Source organism: Papio anubis, chromosome 2 (genome assembly GCF_008728515.1).
Source record: "Papio anubis isolate 15944 chromosome 2, Panubis1.0, whole genome shotgun sequence".
NCBI lineage: Eukaryota > Metazoa > Chordata > Mammalia > Primates > Cercopithecidae > Papio > Papio anubis.
In genome coordinates this window covers 106,348,707-106,371,908 of record NC_044977.1, presented here as the reverse complement: position 1 = coordinate 106,371,908, position 23,202 = coordinate 106,348,707, and the positions used below count along the sequence as shown (strand labels likewise).

The window sequence follows — 23,202 nt, the reverse complement described above, 5'->3', positions numbered from 1 at the left end:
ACCCCGTAAAAAAAAAAAAAAAAAAAAGAAAGAAAGAAAATATGCTCTGAATGATTTAAATCTTTTGAAATATGTTGGAGAATCTGTTATGGCCTAGCACATGGTCAGTGTCAATAAATTTTACATGTTCACTTGAAAAACTACAATATGTATTTTGTCACTGTTGAGTGTAATGCTGTATATATATCAACTGGGTCAAGTTTGTTTGTTTCCCTTCTTTTCCTCTATGAAGAAAAGTATATAAGCATGAAGACCTTATTGGGTTATTGGGTAATAATTCTACAATTCCCCTCTCATGAGTATTAAATAATTTTTATGTCTTTTTCTTTTTTTAATCTGTGTATTGTCAGTTACACAGCAACTGGCAAACCTTCAGAGAGTAAGGGGAAGCTTTCCTTTCTCTCCTACAAGTAACACTAAAGAGCCAATTTGTGAAGTTCACATAACTTTTATTGTTACTTTTTAAATGGTGTACGGATTATTCTCAGAAAATCTTTTAATGTATCTCCGTGACATTTTATAATACAGCACAAAGAAAAATGCTAATTGTATGCATATTATAAAGTTTTACCATCATTTCTAAACTAAAAAGTATTAAATTGAGATCGTAACCACCTTTGCAGAATTATGACAGTGAAGCAGTTTCATTGCCTAGGGTGAATAGCTGAGGTTTGTCATCTTTTGTTAAGAAAATTTAGGACATGGACACACACAAGGAGTTTAGGAGTGGAGGTTTAATAGGCAGAAGAAAGAGAAAGAACAGCTCTCTCTCTAGTGAGAGAGAGGGGCTTCCGGAAGGCAAAGACAACTGGGTCAAGTTTTTAAGTGTGTTGTTCGTACTTTTATATCCTTATCAGTTTTTTTGGGTGTATACCTTTTCTATCAAGATGTTAAGAGAGAAGTATTAAAATTTTCCTCTATGACTGTGAATTTGTCTTTTTCTCCTATAGTTCTGCCTAGTTTTCTTTATATATTTTAGAGCAATGTTATTGGCTACATATAGATTTTCGACTGTTATGTCTGCCTATTCAATTGGCCACTTTATCATTGTGAAATGAACTTACTTATTTCTACTACAGCTTCATGGCTTAATGTCTACAGTGCTTAACATTAGTATCACTACCTTTGGGTAAGCTTTTATGTGGAATATAGCATTTCCATCCTTTTGCTTTCAACCATCTGTGTCCTTCTATTTAGTGTGTGTCTTTTGTAAGCAATACTTAAATTTTTTTTGGTGTTTTTTTTGTTTTGAGACAGAGTCTTGCACTGTTGCCCGGCCTAGAGTGCAGTGATGCAATCTCGGCTCACTGCAGCCTCCACTTCCTGCATTCAAGCGATTCTCCTGCTCAGCCTCCCAAGTAGCTAGGATTACAGGCACTTGCCACCATGCCCAGCTAATTTTTTTTTTTGTATTTTTAGTAGAGATGGGCTTTCACTGTGTTGGCCAAGCCAGTCTCAAACTCCTGACTTCATGATCTGCCCGCCTCTGCCTCCCAAAGTGCTGGGATTACGTGTGTGAGCAACTGTGTCCGGCCAAAAAAAATCTTTTTTAATTGAAAGGCAGTCACACTGGCTAATAAGCAGTATTTTTTATTTTTTTTTTTGAGATGGAATCTTGCTCTGTCACCCAGACTAGAGTGCTGAGGTGTGATCTTGGCTCACTGCAACCTTCGCCTCCTGGGTTCAAGTGATTCTCTTGCCTCAGCCTCCCAAGTAGCTGGGACTACAGGCGCCTGCCACCATGCCCGGCTACTTTTTTTTGTATTTTTTAGTAGAGACGGGGTTTCACCATGTTGGCCAGGCTGTTTTTGAACTCCTGACTTCAGGTGATCCGCCTCCCTCGGCCTCTCAAAGTGCTGAGATTATAGGCATAAGCCACCGTGCCCAGCCATCAGCCATAAGCAGTATTTTTTAAACCCAGTTTGACAACATTAGCCTTTTACTTGCGATATTTAGTCCATTTGCATTTACCATTATTCCAGATAAGGTTGGGTTTATAATTACCCTCTATTTGCATGTTATTTGACATACCTGTTTTATGTCCCTTCTTTTCTTCCTTTCTTGGCTTCTTTTAGGTGAATAAAATTATGCATTCTTTTACTATTCTTTGAGTTTTGCACTAGAGATTATCACATAGGATGACCACTTGATTTTCTTTACTTTATATGTGATTTGGAATTTTTGCTAAGAGAATTTTTTCTTCCTGTTTATAATAGTTTTACTCAGATACACCTCAGAGGTGGTCATTCTGGTCAATATTCTCATGTATATAAATGCATTCAACATCTAGATTTAGTCGTTTTTTAATTCCAGAAAGTTTTCTTAGATTATAATTTTTATGGTTAAACACTTATATTTTATTTATTTATTTTGAGACAGAATTTCGCTCTTGTTGTCCAGGCTGGAGTGCAATGGCGCAATCTTGGCTCACTGGAACCTCCGCCTCCCAGGTTCCTCAGGGCTCCTCAGCTGCTAGTGCTGACTCACCAGAGCAATTCTCAGTGCTTCTTCACTCAAGATGAGTGGATCGCAGACCTATTAGGTCCCTTCACTCATTGTAGTCTCCTACACGGAGTGATTTGAGGAACTGCTAGAAGATTTTGAACAGAGAGAAGTGATTTTATTTGACTTGTGTTTTGAAGGGATCACTCTGACTGATGGGTGAAGAACAGATTGGGGAGGGGCAAGGATGGAAGCAGAAGGTTTAGTTTGGGTGGCTATTACAATAATCTACATGAGAAATAACAGTGGCTTTGATCAGAATAGTACTAGTAGAGGTGATGAGATTTTGGATTTTATTTTATTTTATTTATTTATTTATTTTGGAGACGGAGTCTCACTCTGTCTCCTAGGTTGGAGTGCAGTGGCGCTATCTGGGCTCACTGCAACATCCGCCTTCCGGATTCAAGCAATTCTCCTGCCTCAGCCTCCTGAGTAGCTGAGATTACAGGCATCCATCACCATGCACAGCTAATTTTTGTATTTTTAATAGAGACAGGAGTTTCACCATGGTGACCAGGCTGGTCTCGAACTCCTGACCTCAAGTGATCCACCCACTTCAGTTTATTCTTTAAGTGTAGGAGTATGTGACTTCACCCTTGCTGGGCATTGCCTTAGGTCCTGTTTATAATGTGACATCTTATCGCCACAAAGAGCTTGTTTTGTCAATCTTATGATCTCTATTTTAACATTAATGCTGGTCAGTTGTGTCTAAACTGCAAAAGGGAGGGGGTATAATAAGGCGCATCCAACCTCACATTCCATCATGGCCAGGAACTCGGTTTTAAGGTTTTTCTGGAGTCCCCTTGGTCAAGAGGGTGTCTGTTCAGGCAATGGTAGGAGGGAGGAGGAGGCCTAGAATTTTATTTTTAGTTTGCAATAGAGGAACTTCTGAACTACTCAATTGGTGGGGCAGGGCAAGCCTTGAGCCATCTGCTGAGGCTGGAATTGATAGAGCCTCATGGATAGAGCATGGAAAGGAGGACCTCAGGGAGCAGATCCAGACACTCAGTGGGCAGGGTTTAGCTTGAGCAAAGCGGGCTGTGGTCCACAGTGGGGCTAGTCCTGTAAAGACACTAGGCAGTCTTGGGGCCAACTGCAGGGTCCAAGAAGCAGAGCTCACACCCAGGTCAGGGCCCTGGGGGTAGGTGATTGTGACTCATGGGTGACCAGGCGGCAGGCCCTGGGGCAGTTCCCTTCAGATCCAAGGCCCACCAGGTTGGGAGACTGGAGGCTGTCACTGGTGGGCTGGTCCTTTTGGTACCTAGAGCTGCAGTGGGCTCAGCAGGGGATGCAGGGAGCTTTGGCTGCAGGAAAGGAATTATCGTATAAGGATACTGGCAGATTGCATGGAACCTAAGAATAGGAAGAGACGGGACCTCGGGAGGATTAGGGAACTGGAAGGTAGGCACCAAATTCCTTTCTTTCATTGTGGTGCCTATGCATCCTCTGTCTCCCTGGCTCTGCCAGATCTCTCCAGTACTCTTCTCTCTGCCTGGGTCGCTACCCTTTCCTTTCTCTTAGCTTTCTCTGCTTTGCCTCAGATCCAATAAAATCTGCCTCATTCTCTGAGATCTACAGGTGAAGGGCCCATGGAGTTTATCTCAGTCTCATGAGAGGGAACCAGTTGGTAACATCCATGCCCCATGCCTTTTGCATCCTCATATTGGGAACCAGGCAATCAGTTTGAGAGGTGACCTTGTCCAGTCATGGCCCCCAGGGTTGTGGGAGAAGGAATCTCTAAGAAGAGGGCATGGTCAGGAGAAACAATGAGTGGTTTTAGTTTTCGATCCACTTTAGGCAGTTTGCAGAGTAAGAATCTCTGCCCGGGCCCCACTGGGTTCACCAGCTTAGAATCCATTTTATTGTCTTGTTAAATTAACTGTTATTTTGTCATAACTTTTTATAGACGTATCAATTACATCAATAAGATGCAGCCATTTTAAGTGCATAATTCAAAAAGGAAAATCACCCAGGAAAAGCAGAGCTCGTGTGTTCGTCTGTTTCCTGTTGCTTGTAACAAAACACCTGAAAGAGGTAATTTATAAAGAAAAGAAATTTATTTCTTGCAGTTCTGGAGGCTAAGTTCAAGACTGAAGGGCCACATCTGGTGAGGGCCTTCTTGCTGGTGGTGACTCTCCATAAAGTCCCAATGTGGCATTTTATAGTGAGGCGGCTGAGCACGCCAGCTCAGACCTCACTTCCTTTTCTTTAAAGCCACCAGTTCCACTCCGACGATAACCCATTAAGCTATGAGTAGATTAATCCATCCATGAGGGCAGAGTCCTCATGATCTAATCACCTCTTAAGGGTCCCACCTCTCGATGCTGCCATGTTGGGGATTAAGTTTCAACATGAGTTTTGCAGGGGTCGTTGCTACCATAGCAGCTGGTAAGACCAGGCACTGAGAAAATCGTCCTGTTTCCTCTGGAGTTCCCATCCAGAGCATCTCCCTGAAGTTGTCTGTGCTATAATCAGAGTCTGAGAGCTTAATCTGGTTCTAGAATGGAATAACAGCAACTGAAGGGGAAAAACCAGTACCTGCCGTCTTCTGCCAGATAGGAGCTGGATGGCAGGACAAGTGGAAACCTGCTGAGGTTCCATCTCTGGGAAGGGAACGTTATGCAAGAGACACAGAAGCCCCAACGGGCCCACACTGAGCCACTAATAGCAGGATGGGGGCAGAAGCTTTGGAGCCATAAAGACCAGGACTGGATTTTCAACTCCCCCATTCCCTAGGCATGAAACACTGGAAAATTCTCTCAGTCATCTGACACCAGTTACCTCACATAAAAATTAAGATAACAACATCTTACGGAGTGGGTGCTAAAATTAGAGATAATGTTTTCATGAATCATGGTGCTCTAAAAGCTGGCCATTGTCATCATTTTGGTCTACATACACACACACACGCATGCACACACACACACACATTAAAAAATAGAGAGATAAAATGAGTGCCTCTGTGGGTCTCCCCGATGCATGAAGGTGCTGGATTGAATGTGTGTGGAGAATCTCAGGCAATGCTGTTACAGGTAATGGTACTGGGGGCCAGGGGCCTTTCAAGGGCCTTAAGATAATGTTTGACACCTCAGATTAAATGACTGTCTCAAAATGCAAAATTAAAATTGACAAAGGCGAAGTAATCTCCAGTGCAACAAACTCAAAAATGATACTTTCTCCTTAAATATGAACTCTACAAGAGTTATATAGGCCATAGTATGTTGGTGTCAGAATGTCTAAGCTTTTTATTTTGGCTCTGCCACTCTGTGGTTCTGGCCAAGTCATTGAACCTCTCTGTGCCTGTTTCCTTATCTGTAAAATGGGAATAATAATAGTGCCTACTTCAAAGAGTTATTGTAAAGTACTTAAAATGGTGTCTGGCACATAACAAGCCTGGCTATTATTATATTTATTGTAGGATGAAGGTGCATTTTAATATACTTGATATATTGGGGTAGGGCTTCCAGAAGTAAAAGGGCCTGAGCCTCATAAAGGCCTTAAAACAACTCTGATCACATTTATGTGACTGTATTTTTATGTAAATCAGGTATAACTCAGATTGTAAACTATAGAAGTGTGATTGTGTCTTCATAAAAATTAATGGTTCTCTGCAGGATGATACTGCTCCCAGAGATATTTTGGAGATTTGCATGGCTTTTTCTTGTGTCATAATGAACAGTGGTTACTGCTGGCATTTAGTGGGGTCAGACTAGTACAACAAAGATTTCTCGTGTGTCCCTCAGGACTGATTTATTTATTTATTTATTTATTTATTTATTTTGAGATGGAGCTCCAGCTCTGTGACCCAGGCTGGAGTGCAATGGCGTGATCTCATCTCACTGCAACCTGTGCCTCCCGGGTTCAAGTGATTCTCCCACCTCAGTCTCCTGAGTAGCTGAGATTACAGGTGGGCACCACCATGCCCTGCTAATTTTCATGTTTTTAGTAGAGACAGGGCTTTGCCATGTTGGTCAGGCTGGTCTCAAACTCCAGACCTCAAGAGATCTGCCTGCCTGTGCTTTTCCAAAGTGCTGGGATTATAGGCATGAGCCACCATGCCTGGCTCCTCAGGACTTTTAAATACAACAAACCTGGCTGGACACGGTGGGTCATGCTGGTAATTTCAGCACTTTGAGATGCTGAGGTGGGTAGATTACTGGAGGTCAGGAGTTTGAGACCAGCCTAGGCAAAACCCCGTCTCTACTAAAAATACAAAAATTAGCTGAGAATGGTGGCATGTGCCTGTAGCCTTAGCCACTCGGGAGGCTGAGGCAGGAGAATCACTTGAACCTGAGAGTTGGAGGTTGCAGTGAGCCGAGATCGTGCCACTACACTCTAGCCTGGGCGACAGAGCAAGACTCCATCTAATAATAATAATAATAATAATAATAATAAATGAATAAATACAACAAACCTACTTATGACAATCCAATTCTAAAATCTAACTGAACCTAGAATTATATAGGTGAAAAACCTGCTTCTAATTATTTGAGCCTAGAATGAATTCCATTTTATAAGTGAATACAGAGTGGGCTTTTTTTGTCAAGGTTTAGTAATATACTGCATTAAATTTCCTAGGAAGCATCAAGTGCATACATCAAGGAAAGATGGCACAGTGCTTTATTTGAAACTTTGTCAAGAGTTCACCATTTTGAAAAGTCACGGATGGGGTGGCTGGGCACGGTGGCTCACGCCTGTAGTCCCAGCACTTTGGGAGGCCGAGGCGGGTGGATAATGAGGTCAGGGGATCGAGACCCTCCTGGCTGACACAGTAAAACCCCATCTCTACTAAAAATATAAAAAATTAGCTGGGCGCGGTGGCGGGTGCCTATAGTCCCAGCTACTTGGGAGGCTGAGGCAGGAGAATGGCGTGAACCCGGGAAGTGGAGGTTGCAGTGAGCCTTGATTGCACCACTGCACTCCAGCCTGGGTGACAGAGCGAGACTCTGTCTCAAAAAAAAAAAAAAAAGGAAAGAAAAGTCACAGATGGCGATCCTGTTTATATTATTGGAGTCATCAAATTTGTCTGCACTGTAACTGTCCTCTTCGTGGCGACTACATCTACATAGGAATATACTGATTTAGCCTCTATGGCAAAATGTCAAATATGGAGGAAAAGGGTGAGTAATATTCAGCTGAATGTTAAAAGCTTGGTTTTTATATCTTCCCACATGTGGAGAGTTGTCAATATGCCTACTGTACATTTCTTTTAAAATAAACAGTAACCACAAGAAGATAAGAAGTAAAGATTGTGTAAAGAAATACATTTATAAAGTTGGCAGCATATCATACTTTTGAGATTTAAAGAAGTTTGAAATTAGAATAGCCACGGAATGTTAAAGAAAAATCTCTGAGTAGAAGGTAAAGTTGTTGCTACTTCTTTCAGCATAATATAAATGATTGCAAAATATGGTAAGCAGTATAATATTATAGAAAAAACTCAAATTACCAGTGGTTTATAGGTTATTAGAATGATAGGAAAAAAATCCAATTGAAATTTTTTTTTCACTGAATTCTGATGATACTGTTGTAAGAAAAATCAATGAGATGGTGAAACTGTTGAATATCAACTGTGTAATGAGATCAGTGGAGCACATTTTCGTTACTAGTGGATGAGATCTTCCAGTGGAATGAGGACGCTCTCCTGTTCGCATGGATAAAGTTAAGAAACGAAAAAAGTCACAGTGAAAATTTATTTTCAAAATTACTGGCAATGTATACAAAGGCGTTGACAGCATTCAAAACCCTTAGAATGTATTTCATAGAAAAAAATAATTCCCTTTCCCATTGTCATTATATTGTACGTGCCACAGACTGAGCCCCAGTTAGAATTTGTTGGCAACATGGGTTTGTAGTCCACTAAAAAAATTAGCACCAGATGTTTAGCACACTGAGAAGACAAACATTTTGTGAAAATTGTATGTTATTTTATTTATTTTGAATTCCTTGTTGTTTTTCAAGATTTTCAGTGTTGCAGTGATCTGCCTTTGAAGGCATAACCTCTCTGAGACCTCTTGTAGTCTCTGATTTTACAGTTTCTTCTTCCAACTTAGCCTTTATTCTTCACCACCTGATGAAATAAAATAACCCTAGACCACAATGAAATAAACAGGGTCCAAAACTTCATCATGTAAAATGTACAGTTGCGTTATTTCAATGTTGATTTAAAAAAATGTCTTTCAGGAGGCCTGTGCTATCAAAAACAGGCACAAAGGTAAAAACATTGAAGCATATTGTATACAATTTTCCATATATCCAACTGAGCAAGTTCCAATTAAGTTATTCTGTTTCATTTTTATTTATTATTTTTCAACTTTTATTTTCGATTCAGGGGGTACATGTGCAGGTCTGTTACCAGGGTATATTGTACGATGCTGAGGTTTGGGGTAATAATGATCCCGACACCCAGGTACTGAGCATAGTACCCAAGAGTTTTTCAACCGTTGCCCCACTCTCTCCTTCCCCACTCAGTGGTCCCCAGTGTCTATTGTTACCATCTTTATCTCCATGATTACCCAATGTTTAACTCTCACTTATAAGTGAGAACATGTGATACTTGTTTTTCTGTTCCTGCATTCATTTGCTTAGGATAATGACCTCCAGCTGCATCAATGTTGCTGCAAAGAACATGATTTTGTTCTTTTTTATGGCTGCATAGTATTCCTGGAGAGAGAGATATATATATAATATTTTCCTTTATGTTATATATAACATATACCATATAGAATATAATATTATTGTATATGTATAATAATTTATTATGTATTATGTAACAATATATTGTATAATATAATTATAATATAATATATGTATTATAATATATTATATATTATATTGTATATTATAACATAATTCCTTTATATATTATATATACACACACACACACACATATTTTCTTTATCCAATCCACTATTGATCGGCAACTAGGTTGATTCCATATCTTTGCTGTTGTGATAGTCCTGTGATGAACACGTGAGTGCATGTGTCTTTTTGGTAGAACGATTTTTCTTTTTAATACATACCCAGTAATGAGATTGCTGAGTTGAACAGTAACTCTAAGTTCTCTGAGAAATCTCCACACTGCTTTCCACAGTGGCTGAACTAATTTACATTCCCACCAGCAGTGTATAAGCGTTCTCTGTTCTCTGCAGCTTTGCTGGCATCTGCTGTTTTTTGATTTTTTAATAATAGCCATTTAATAATTGCCATCTGGTGTCAGATGGTATCTCATTGTGGTTTTGACTTGCATTTCTGATGATCAGTGATGTAGAGCATTATTTCACATGCTTGTTGGCTGCTTATATGTCCTTTTTTGACAAGTGTCTGTTCATGTCTTTTGCCCACTTTTTAATGGGGTTATTTGTTTTTTGTTTGTTGAATCATTTAAGTTCCTTATAGATTCCCTACCTCCCTCCCTTCCCCCACTTTCTTTTTTTTTTTTTTTTTTTGAGACGGAGTCTCGCTGTGTCTCCCAGGCTGGAGTGCAGTGGCGTGATCTCAGCTCACTGCAAGCTCCGGCTCCAGGGTTCACGCCATTCTCCCGCCTCAGCCTCCCAAGTAGCTGGGACTACAGGCGCCCGCCACCACGCCCGGCTAGCTTTTTGTATTTTTAGTAGAGACGGGGTTTCACCATGTTAGCCAGGATAGTCTCGATCTCCTGACCTCGTGATCCACCCGCCTCGGCCTCCCAAAGTGCTGGGATTACAGGCTTGAGCCACCACGCCCGGCCTCACCTACTTTCTTTTTGTCTTTCTTTCTTTCTTTCTTCTTTCTTTTTTTCTTCAGGGTTTCACTCCTGTTGCCCAGATTGGAGTGCAGTGGCATGATCTCAGCTCACTGCAACCTCTGCCTCCTGGGCTCGAGCAATTCTCCTGCCTTAGCCTCCCGAGTAGCTGGGACTACAGGCATGCACCACTGCGCCCAGCTAAGTTTTGTAATTTTTCTAGAGGCGGGGGTTTTGCCATGTTGCCCAGGCTGGTCTCGAACTCCTTAGCTCAAGCGATCTGCCCACCAGACCTCCCGAAGAGCTAGGATTACAGGTGTGAGCCACCTGACCCGGCCAGATTCTGTATATGAGACCTTTATTGGATGCATAGCTTGCAAATATTTTCTCCCATTCTGTAGGTTGTCATTTACTCTTTAGTTTAATTAGGTTTACTCTTTAGTTTAATTAAAAACTCTAGTTTAATTAGGTGTCACTTGTCAATTTTTGTTTTGGCTGCAACTGCTTTTGAGGACTTAGTCATAAATTCTTCCCCAAGGCCAATGTCCAAAATGGTGTTTCCTAGGTTTTCTTCTAGGATTCTTATAGTTTGAGGTCTTACATTTAAATCTTTAATCCACCTTGAGTTAATTTTTGTATATAGTGAAAAGTAGGGGTCCAATTTCATTCTTTTGCATGTGGCTAACTGGCCATCCCAGCACCATTTATTCAATAGGAAATCCTTTCCCCATTGCTTATTTTTGTTAACTTTGTCGAAGATCTGATGATTATAGGTGTGTGGCTTTATTTTCGGATTCTCTATTCTGTTCCACTGGTCTATGTGTCTGTTTTTGTATCAGTACCATGATGTTTTGGTTACTGTAGCCTTATAGTTAGTTTAAAGTCAGGTAATATGATGCCTCTGGCTTTGTTCTTTTTGCTTAGGATTGCTTTGGCTCTTTGGGCTTTTCTTTTTTATCATTATTATTAGAGGTAGAGTCTTTCTCTGTTACCCAGGCTGGAGCGCAGTGGCATCATCATAGCTCACAGCCGCCTTGAACTTCTGGGCTCAAGCATCTTCCCATCTCAGCCTCCTGAGTAGCCAGAACTATAGGTGTGTGCCACCATGCCTGTCTACTTAAAAAAATTTTTTTTGGTATCAGACTCAGGGAAAAAATAAAAAAATTTAAAACTAAATAGAAGACCAAAATAAAAAAAGAGAAAACAAATTTTTGTAGAGATGAGGTCTCACTGTGTTTCCCAGCCTGGTCTCGAACTCCTGGCCTCAAGTGATCTTCCCATCTCAACTTCTCAAAGTGCTGGGATTACAGCCATGAGCCACTGTGCCTGGCCTCAATTCAGTTACTTCAAAACCTGTCCTCTGTGTCCCCTATTTCCCCCCAGTACTGAGCCTGCACTATTACCTGCAATAGCTGTGCCTGGGATTCTCCTGCAAACATGATCACACACATTCAATCCAGTATCTTCAGTGCAATCAGGCAGACACGCGCAGGCACTCACCCTCTCTCTGTGTGCATGCAGACCAAATTGATGACAATGGCCAGCTTTCAGAGCCCCATAAGCTATGCATATCCCAAACATTACCTCTAATCTTAGCACCCGCCCTGTAGGGTAAGTGTTATTATCCCTTTAGTCTGCTCCAGTTTGAGACTCAGGTTTGAGAACTGAGGCAAGGCAAGAACCCAGAGTGCACCTCATCACATTAAAATATTAATTATCTTGTAGGTTACACAGTATGGCCTTCCAGGTCTTTTGAAGTAGCAGGATGCATATCTTGAATGAGTATTGGAATTTCAAGAAGGGAGATAAGATTGCTGAGGTATTTAATCATTACCTGTTCCACATCATACAGAGGGACATTTTCAACATTACTCTTAAAAATGAGACCAATGCTATTCTGAGAATATTATTCTTTCTTACTTTTCCTCTTTGACTGTAATTTGCTTGGTGTGTTATTCCTGTTTCTATTAAGGTTATTCCTTCTTTGGTTTACAGACTAATGAGCCTGGTATGTTTTTATGTATCCAAACACTAATTTTCATTCTGATGTTGACTGGAACCTCTTGTCTTTCATTCTTTAGTATTTTTGTAAGGAAATGCTTCCAATATTCTTACTTCTAAACCCAAATTGACTCAGGCAACCATACAATCTATTATGTATTCTAGTAAAGTTGTGCTGGATCATTTACATATGAAGATGCATATTATTTTGTTATGATCATTTCATTTATCCTTTTATGACAAGGTGTGAGAAAAAGCAGTCCCTGACACCCGGGAGTTGGCTTGGCACTCACTTATGGGTTTTTTCTGTTGCATGTGAACAATTCCACAGAACATCGGTATTGGATAAGGCCACCCAGATGGGAATGGCTCTAGATAAAAACAAGAACATTCCCTAATCACGTCTGAACATAGACAAAACATGAACATTCTCCAAACCACAGAGATGACCAAACCTCCCCCTATCCTGGCTAATATGAGTGACTGCTGCTTTTTCACATTGATAGCTTTAGCCTGGCTCTAGTCTTCCCTCCTTCTAGATGAAGTTAATTAAAATACCCAACCATAGAACTACTCCCGCTTCTTGATGGCATCCAATCCAAAGCAAAGCATCGCTTTCATAAATCTTTCCAAAAGCTGCCCCCTAAACCCTAAATCCTACAGTAAGTCCTTTCTAATACCCTCTTACCAAGACATCCTGCATTTCCCTGTGGCCTGCATTCTCCCTCCCTGCAATGTACAATAAACTGAACTTGTTCAACTGCAAGTGCGCTCCCAAGGAGGCTGGGAGGCGTTGATAGATATAATGATGTTTTTGGAATTATGTATGTAGGTAGATTATATTATCTGTGAATTCTATTTCAAGATAGTAAATGGGGGAGGGGGGAGGGATTGCATTGGGAGTTATACCTGATGTAAATGACGAGTTGATGGGTGCAGCACACCAACAAGGCACAAGTATACATATGTAACAAACCTGCACGTTATGCACATGTACCCTACAACTTACAGTATAATAATAATAAATAAATTAAAAAAAAAAAAAGATAGTAAATGGGCTTTACAAAGCATTTGCTACAAAAAGTGGGTATTGAATTTGGTAGGATCATTGCTAATGATGTTCTGATCATGGCCCTGCCTAGGGCTACATCCTTAATCCTGGTAGATTGCTTATTGCTACATTTGCATAGAAATCCTGCTTGTGAAGGTAAGGTTTGCTTGAGGATGCCACTTAAATGATTGGTTAGTATTAAATCACCCCGCCCTTCCCATGCCCAAATTGCCCTCAAACTAAATACAGAACAAACTATTCTACTTTGCAGCTTAAGAAAAATGAGTAGGGAGGGACTGCTCCAGGTCAGTCTTGTCCTCCAGACTCTGGCTTTGATCGCCTTTGTCATATAGGGTACTATTGTCTGGGCATTAGGTCTTGCTATGCTCATTTAGGACACTCATGTATCGCTATCATTTGTTTTTCAGATGTGTGCTTTTTCTTCTGCCAGCACTTCTGGCATCTCAATCGTGTTGCAGGAACTGTTAAAGTAAATCAGTGGATAAAAGTATTTTTATGACCTTGTGGAATGAAACTGACATCCTTTCTTACTTTTCAAAAACTAGCTGCTTTAAAAGGGAGGAATAGGCACTTAGGAAATTCTGAGAAGCCCCAATGATTAAGACAATGCTGCTTCATAAATTAAAAAAAAAAAAAAATTAGCTACATATGTAAGCATTGTTTCCCGAGGACATACCCTCTCCATCTCGGCATACTTTTGTCACTTGCTATGCCTGGGTGCATGATGAAGACCAACTGGTCAAAGAAGTGTTGCTTTTAAGAGTGTGGGAGGAGGCAGTTTAGATTACTTAGGGCTAATCATTAATATATGATTTAATAAGTTCATTGTTTATTTTTTATCCAACCACACCTCTACCCCAGGTCCATGAGGGCGGGGACGTTTGATTGGTTTGCTGTTGCCTGTCAAGAGCTTTAAAAATGTTAAATAAATATTTACTCCATGCACAGATGACTGAATCAGTCCATCCCTCAGTGATTCATCTGTTTTTCCTCTTCCTTTCCCCATATCGGGTGTGCGAACCTCTGAGCACCAAGTACCAGTCGGCCCCCTCTCCCGCCCACTTGAAGGAAGAAGGCGCAGCGGCGCTGGGGCCTGACTAGGGCACCCACGCGGAGCGCTGCGCTCAGCCTGCTGGACCCGGTACCTCCCCAGGCTCTGAGAAGAGCAGCAGCCCCAGGACGGGCGGGTACGCCAAGTCCTGGGGACCCTCTTCCAAGCGCTGTCAGGGCGGCGGGGTGGCGCGCGCTCCTCCCTAGGGCGCCAGCTCAGGAAATCGCTCTGGGCAGAGATGGGCTTGTGTCCGCACCCGCAGCCTCCGCCTCAACACCCTAGGGGAGAGGGACGCGAGCAAGGGTGCCGGGCCCAGGCTCCCTAGCCATTCTCAGGCCAGAACCCCCTTTTTTAACAAGGGATGGCCGTGGTGTGTAGTGGACTCTACCAGGGACAGTCTGGCAGAACTGGGCTCCTTGCATTCCCCAGTATATCGGCTAATTCCGTGCCCTTGGCAAACTTTATATTTTGATTTCAAATATAAAAATAATCAATAGGCCGAGCGCCGTGGCTCGCGCCTGTAATCCCAGCACTTTGGGAGGCAGAGGCTAACGGATCGCCTGAGGTCAGGAGTTCAAGAGCAGCTTGGCCAACATGGTGAAACCCCGTCTCTACTAAAACTACAAAAAAATTAGCCGGGCATGGTGGCAGGCGCCTGTAATCCCAGCTACTCAGGAGGCTAAGGCAGGAGAATCTCTTGAACCTGGAGGCGGAGATTGCAGTGAGCCGAGATCGCACCACTGCACTCCAGCCTGGGCAACAAGAGCGAAACTCCTCAAATAAATAAATAAATAAATAAATAATCAATAGCATTACCCATATCCTTTCTTTTGTCCGTGGTAAAACAATCAAAAGTACCAAAAAAAAAAAAAAAGTGAAAATGAAGTCTGTCTCCCAGTCCCCACGCCCCCAGATACTGTCTAGGGCGCCTGGACAGGTCGGCACTGGAAAGCGTGAGCAAGCAGCCACCCAGAGAGCGCACTGCGGTTATCATCGGAGATGGGGTCTCCGAATCTGCGACTTCTACGAGGAGCTCGCGAGAGGGAAGTTAGGAGCTGGTTTCGCGAGGATGGATGGGGTTGGCACACAGTGCGAGAAGAAAGGGGTTCTCCCGGTTGAGCGCGGGCTGGCTCCGCTCAGTGTCATCAAAGAATTGCGAAGTAGAGGAGAAAGCGGCTGATTACCAAGGACGCCTTGGGCAGTGAGGAAGGTGGAGGGCGAAGGGGAGTAAATATATGTGGGCTCCAGGGCAGCCAGAAGGTGGCCCTCAGCAGTACCTAGGGAGTGGGAGAGAGGGACAGGAGGTGGGGGGAGAGAGAGAAGGAGAGAAGAGAAAGAGGAGGAGGGGGAGAGAGAAACCTGCGGGGATTCAGACCGATGCCTGGGTGAGGCTTTGAGGGTTGGGGACTATGAATATGGCTCGCTAGCCTTCCTGTGGTCCCTTTTGCACTCACAGGCTAGTGAACAGAGAAGGAATTGGATTTTCTTTTTTTTTTTTGAGACAGAGTCTCGCTCTGTCGCCCAGGCTGGGGAGCAGTGGGGCGATCTCGGCTCACTGCAAGCTCCGCCTCCCGGGTTCACGCTATCCTCCTGCCTCAGCCTCCGGAGTAGCTGGGACTACAAGCGCCCGCCACCTCGCCCGGCTAATTTTTTTGTATTTTTAGTAGAGGCGGGGTTTCACCGTGTTAACCAGGATGGTTTCGATCTCCTGACCTCTTGATCTGCCCGCCTTGGCCTCCCAAAGTGCTGGGATTACAGGCGTGAGCCACCGCACCCAGCCGGGAATTGGATTTTCATCTTCCATCTGGTGTATGATAGGCCCTCAATAGCCAGGGCGAATGAACTAAATAGCTAACTACCTCACATACTCTCATCAGACAGAATAATGCTCAACGTGGTCCCGGGATTAACCCCAGTCCCACCTTAAGATATTGGCAAAATCCTTAGTTGGGTAAGACTCAGGGGAAGTCCTTGTCTTCAGAACGTTCATCTCTTCTTCTTTTCATTCATTTTTCTCTTCATCTTTCTTTCAGCCTGGGTGACAGTCTCACTCTGTCACCCAGGCTGGAGTGTAGTGGCATCCAGTCCAGTGTATTCTGCAGACAGTGCCAAGACCAGCGCTTGGTTAACAAAGCTTGGGCAACACTGTGGAGCAAAGCAGGACCAGTTTCACTAGACTTGAGCAAATCTGTGCTGCCTTCACAGGGTAGGAAAGGAAGGAGGAAGGGGGAAATAAGGAAGGAGGCTTTGCTGTCTACTTCTGGTCCTGGAACAGGGCCAATCTTTAGTATCTGTGTTAAAACATGTTCCTGGCTTTCCTTCTACACCTGGCTGCTTTTTCTTGGTCTGCTCCCAAGTGCCTCTCTTTCCTTTCCCAATTATATGTGGGTGCCTCCCAAAGTTCTAAGCCCTCCTCCTTGCACCCACTCTCTCTCGTGACCTCACCCACCTCCATGGATTTAATGGCCATTCACTTGTGCATGATGCCCGGATCTCCCTCTCTACCCATCCCTTTCTCTGGAACTCCAGATTCTACCCATCCCTTTCTCTGGAGCTCCAGACTCACACATTCATACACCTCAAACTGTATCTCTCCATCCAGAATTCATCTCTTAACCTCCACCTCCCTGCCCTGGTTTTCATCATCTGAGCGATAGTGTTCACTTTCCTCCCAGCTGCCCAAACTGTGGCTCCTTCCCCCACTTGTTCACCCCACCAATCTCAAGCCCCAACATCCTATCAGGAGCCATTTAAATCAGCTCTCCAACGCATACAATTTCCTCTTTCCCCTTATCTGGCCACCGTCACCTGTCAGCTTCCACACTGGTCCCTGAGTTTCCAGGTTTGCTCTGCTCCCGGCCTCATTCCACATGAAGCCATATTCCAAAATGGGTATTTGATAATTACTTCAGAATAAGTGCAAAGTTACTTCATGTGGCCCAGAAGGACACTGACCCTTGTCTGCTTTTCCATGGCTCACCACTGCCAGTTCAAACACTAAGTTCAGCCATCTGGCTTTTGTTCACATCCTTGAATGTTCATACTCTCTGTGGCCTGGCAACCTACCCGTGGCCCTTTCTTTCCCTCTCCACCATTTTTCCTCCACTTCATCTGTCCATACTCATGCTTCAGGCCCCTGTGGAAACATCGCTTTTCTCAGACAAATTCCCTGACTTCCAAGTCTGGTTAGCTGGCCCTCATCACAGCCCTTTTCAGACTGTGCTCGGCTTACTATTTATTTGCCTTTCTCCTCCCATTGGACTATAATCAGCTTAAAGTCAGGGATCTTAGCATCTGGGTCACTTCATTGTTCTCAGGGCCTAGCATGAAGTCTGGCATATAATAGATTCTTAATAAATATTGAGTACCTACTTAGATGAATAAAGGGAAGAATTGAATTGCTGGAAATAAATGAAGATCAACCAAATGAGAACAAACAAAGGCGACTGATTCAGAGCTTGCTAAGCAAGGGAGTTGGCCACCATCACTTATGTTTTGACAGAGAATCCAAGGCAGGTAGAGGAGTGGGAAAGCTTTATAGTGGAAAAAAAGGGGAAGGCTTCACGTATGCCCTGATTGAGGCTGTTAGCCTCTAAATATTATTTTTTAATCTTTAAAAATAAGTGTCACTGGCTGGGCATGGTGGCTCACGCCTGTAATCCCAGCATGTTGGGAGGCCGAGGCTGGTGGATCAGCTGAGGTCAGGAGTTCAAGACCAGTCTGGCCAACGTGGTGAAACCCCATCTCTACTAAAAATATAAAATTAACTGGTCATGGTGGCACATGCCTGTAATCCCACCTACTTGGGAGGCTGAGGCAGAAGAATTGCTTGAACCCGGAGGCAGAGGTTACGGTGAGCTGAGATCGTGCCATTGCACTCTAGCCTGGGCAACATGAGCGAAACTCCATCTCGAAAATAAATAAATAAATAAATAAATAAATATCACTTACCTGCACACCCAGCACTCTCTCTCCCACTAGGGAGAATATGTAAGGGAAAGGTCCATATAGTATTATACAGTCAGAACTGCAATTAGAACCTATAGTGATTAAATTCCTTTTTTTTTTTTTCTTTTTTTTTTTATGAGACAGAGTCTCACTCTGTCACCCAGGCTGGAGGGCAGTGATCTTGGCTCACTGTAATCTCCACCTCCAGGGTTCTGCCTCAGCCTCCCAAGTAGTTGTGTTGTGATTACAGGCACCTGCCACCACACCTGGCTTTTTTTTTAATATATATTTTTAGTAGAGACAGGGTTTTACTACCCTGGCCAGGCTGGTCTTGAACTCCTGACATCGTGATCCACCCGCCTCGGCCTCCCAAAATGCTGGAATTACAAGCGTGAGCCAGCGTGTCTGGCCTTAAATTCCTTTAAAGTGAAGTTATTGGCTGGGCACGGTAGCTCACACCTGTAATCCCAGCACTTTGGGAGGCTGAGGTGGGTGGATCATCTGAGGTCAGGAGTTTGAGACCAGCCTGTCCAACATGGTGAAACCCTGTCTCTATTAAAACTACAAAAATTAGCCGGGTATGGTGGTGGGTGCCTGTAATCCCAGCTACTCGGGAGGCTGAGGCAGGAGAATCGCTTGAACCTGGGAGGCAGAGGTTGTGGTGAACCCAGATCTCACCACTGCACTCCAGTCTGGGTGATGCAGCAAGACTCCATCTCAAAAATAAATAAATACATAAAAATGAATTATTATTATTATTTTGGAAGGGCTCCAAAAATCATAACAAATACAATTGATGGAAATCATGCTGGAGTGGTCATACTCCAATATGCAGGGTATGAAGGTTAATTTTATGTGTCAACTTGTATAGGCTCTGGCACCCAATTGTTTGGTGAAACATCAGTCTAAATGTTGCTGTAAAGGTATTTTTGGGGTACAATTAACATTTAAATCAGTAGATTTTGAGTAAGCCTATTATCTTCTATAATGTGTCTGGGTCTCGTGCAGTCAGTTGAAGGCCTTAGAGAATAGATTAGGTCTCCTAAGGAAGAAGGGATTCTGCCTCCAGACTACCTTCAGACTCAATACTGCAACATCACCCTTCACTGTTCTCCCACCCGCTGGCCTGCCCTGCAGATTTTGGACTTGCTAGCCCCAACAATCACATGAGATGGTTCCTTAAAATCCCTATTAACTCCCAACAATTGCATGAGCCTGCCCCTTAAAATCCCTATTATCTCTCTACTCATCCATTCATCTATCTACACATCCTATTGGTTTTGTTTCTCTGAAAAACCCTAATACACTGGGCAAGGTCCAGATGTGCAGACAAAAATTCTCCCCCCAACAAGCACAAGTGAATATGTGCAGGACTAACCTCTGTACCTGACTCCCAACTTTTCCTCTAGTCTTCTGCAACTCTAATTCCTCTTTATCAGTTCAGACCTAGAATCAGATAACACGCATTTACATTTGTTGTCCGAGGGATTACACTATAGCAGGTGATTTTCAGCCAGTGTATGATGTCATTAACATTATAAGCATCTTGTTTCCAAGTTGAAGAAGGAAGGATTCTCTAAGAAAGAATGTTCCACAAACAGGTAGAGGGATGTGTTTATCATAAAGCATCCTGAAGTACATCTGTGGTAAGCCTCCAGGGTGAGGGCAGAGCCAGGCTTTGTGGGGCCTAATGCTTATACAATTTAGAGGACTCTCTTTAGGAAAAAAGAATACACAAAAATAGTACATTTGCAAATTTTCAGTGATAGGTGACCATGCGAACACCTTGCTAAAGCCTCTTCCAGGGCCTTGGGCAGGACGAGTAAGGTGAAGGGCCTTGAAGCTTAAACTTAATTGGTTCCGGTATATCTGACTCTGCTTCAGGGCTTTTTGAGGTGGGGACAGAAAGACAGGTGCTGGCCTCTCCCTGGGTTGGTTCTTCCACCTCTGGGGAGGAAAGTTGGGGCTGGCCTGGTTCCAGCTGCTTGAGAGACACATTTCTCTTCCTGTAAGACCCAGAGTCTTCCCTCCCATCCAAGCCCTGCCGGTGTGAGTTGCCAGATTCCTGGCTCCTTCTTTATCCCTTTCCTTTCTCCCCTTCTCTAATATTAACCCCTTGTCCCAGAATCTCAAAGGCCTGTTTTCTGTGCTCTTGTACACTGCTTCTTTAGAATGCATCCAATTGTCTTGTCTCTCTTTTCTTTTTTTCTCTTCTCTTCTCTTCTATCTTCTCTCCTCTCCTCTCCTCTTCTCTTCTTTCCCTTCCCATCCTTTCCCTTCTTCCTTCCTTCCTTCCTTCCCTCCCTCCCTCCCTCCCTCCCTTCCTCTTTCCTTCCTTCCTTCCTTCTTTCCTTCCTTCCTTCCTTCCTTCCTCTGTCTCTCTCTCTCTCTCTCTTTTTTTTTTTTTTTGAGTCAGGGTCTCACTCTGTCACCCAGGCTGGAGTGTAGTGGCATGATTATGGCTCACTGCAGCCTCTACCTCCCAAACTCAAGCGATCCTCTCACCTCAGCCTTCTGAGTAGCTGGGACCACAGGTCTATGCCACCACACTTGGCTATTTTGTGTGTGTGTGTGTGTGTGTGTTTTTAGAGACAGGGTTTTGCCATATTTTGCAGGCTGGTCTCAAACTCCTGACCCCAAGTGATCTGCCCACCTCTGCCTCCCAAAGTGCTGGGATTATAGGCGTGAGCCACTGCGCCTGGTCCACACTGCTTCTTTAGAGTGCATCCAATGATATTTTCAAATAACAGTGTGCAGCCTGTCTTGTCTGCCATCCCGCAAACCTCTCTGTGCTTCTTGAAGCTTCTCATGGTCTGAGGAGAGCATTCCTGGCTGCACACAGGGTGTCGTAATTGCAGCAGCTTCATCATGGGGACTTTTCTCTATGGTCCTTTCTCCACATCTGTGACCAGCCATCTCTTTTCTTTTTGCCTCTTCAGATTTCTAAATGCTGGGTGTGTCCATCTCACTTAAGCTGACTCATACTATTAGAAGCAATGGCTTTCTAACTGTACGCAGAGACACGTAATTTTATATAATTTGCTTTCATATATTTCACCGAATATGTGAATTTATTAGCACCTCATCCTAAGAGAAGACCAATGATTGGTTGAAAATATTCCTGCACATTCCAGGGTACTGACACCCTCAGATTCTCTCTCAGCTCTGAGTTCCTGTGTCTTCAGAACCACTGAGATCACTTGCACCCCATTTCATGGCAGTTCTTTCACCCTGTTCTTTTCCTACCAATTGAGATCTGGGCTCTTTCTCTGGCTTCCCCTCTGAATCATTCACATGAAACGTGTATACATGTAATAGACTTTACTGAATGAATTGGAACAACAGAGTTGTTTTGTATCACAGAAAAACACAAACAATTTAACATTATATTTAAATCATCTTCATTTTTGACAAACATCTTTGGAATTCCTCCCTGGCCTCCTTTCTCCCTAGTCTTGACCCCCTGCTAAATTGATTGCCAACCACACACCCCCAAATGCCCAACCTTCTCATTCCTTCCTCTCTCATAAGGCAGAAGTGGCCTCATTTAGTTTAGGTTTAAAAAACAAAAAATGGCCAGGTGCGGTGGCTCATGCCTATAATCCCAGCACTTTGGGAGGCTGAGGTGGGCGGATCGCCTGAGGTCAGGAGTTTGAGACCAGCCTGGCCAAGGTGTTGAAACGCTGTCTCTACTAAAAATGCAAAAATTAGCCGGGCGTGGTGGCAGGCGCCTGTAGTCCCAGCTACTCGGGAGGCTGAGGCAGGAGAATTGCTTGAACCTAGGAGACGGAGGTTGCAGTGAGCGGAGACTGAGCCATTGCACTCCAGCCTGGGGGACAGAGTGAGACTCCATCTCAAAAACAAACAAACAAACAAAACAAAAAACACAAAAGTTCCTCATACTGCCATACTGAGAGTGAATAAAAAACAGAGAAATTAAGAAAACAGAAGACTTCTCCATTATGGAAAAACGGAGCTCCTCTCTTTCACACATTGAGACTTCATTTGCAGGCATCCCCGTGCATACAGTAGTCCTGCACCACCTAAGATATACAGTGTCCACGAGCCCTCTTTCCTCTCCGTCTACTTCCTCAATTCATTTCCTCCTCTTGGATCCTGAAAACTGTCAGAAAAAAGCACTACTGTTCTCATTTCATGTAGTGCTTGGCCAGAATAATGATACAGAAAAGAAACAGACCTGGAGAGAAGAGAGTGATGGATGAGAAGTTGCCTCAGGAACTAGCAGGTTTTTTTTTTTTTTTTTTTTTTTTTGAGACGGAGTCTCGCTCTGTCGCCCAGGCTGGAGTGCTGTGGCCGGATCTCAGCTCACTGCAAGCTCCGCCTCCCGGGTTCCCGCCATTCTCCTGCCTCAGCCGCCCGAGTAGCTGGGACTACAGGCGCCCGCCACCTCGCCCGGCTAGTTTTTTGTATTTTTTAGTAGAGACGGGGTTTCACCGTGTTAGCCAGGATGGTCTCGATCTCCTGACCTCGTGATCCACCCGTCTCGGCCTCCCAAAATGCTGGGATTACAGGCTTGAGCCACTGCGCCCGGCCGGAACTAGCAGGTTTTTTTGGGAATAAGGAAGATGGCTACTGAGATGGAAACCAGCCTGTGAATTCCAGGACATTTCCATGCTATGCATGCCATGGGCGCCCTTGAAACTCTCATTACAAAAGGCATAGAACAAGGACAGTTTCTGTAGCTAGACGCTTCCATCCAGCAGCACGGCCTCTGCCCTGAGCTTCTCAAACTCTTCGCTACTGGAATTGGTGAGGCACGGCTGGTACCTGGGCCCTGGGAACGCTGTCCAGGAGGAGCAGTGACGGTGCCAGAGGCTGCAGAGGCCATAAACAGCAACCAGCATGGCAGCCCCCAAGCCCAGGTGTCAGGAGAAGAGAGTGAGG

The 23,202-nt window shown here is 43.7% G+C and overlaps 1 long non-coding RNA gene across 1 annotated transcript; it reads left to right on the top strand.

Moving 5' to 3' along the window:
- The first annotated feature begins 3,042 nt into the window (after positions 1-3,042).
- LOC103882151 lies at positions 3,043-6,318 on the top strand. The gene is made up of 3 exons (XR_643867.3): positions 3,043-3,903; positions 4,409-4,536; positions 5,004-6,318. It is a non-coding gene; the product is annotated as an uncharacterized LOC103882151 (long non-coding RNA).
- The last annotated feature ends 16,884 nt before the right edge of the window (positions 6,319-23,202 follow it).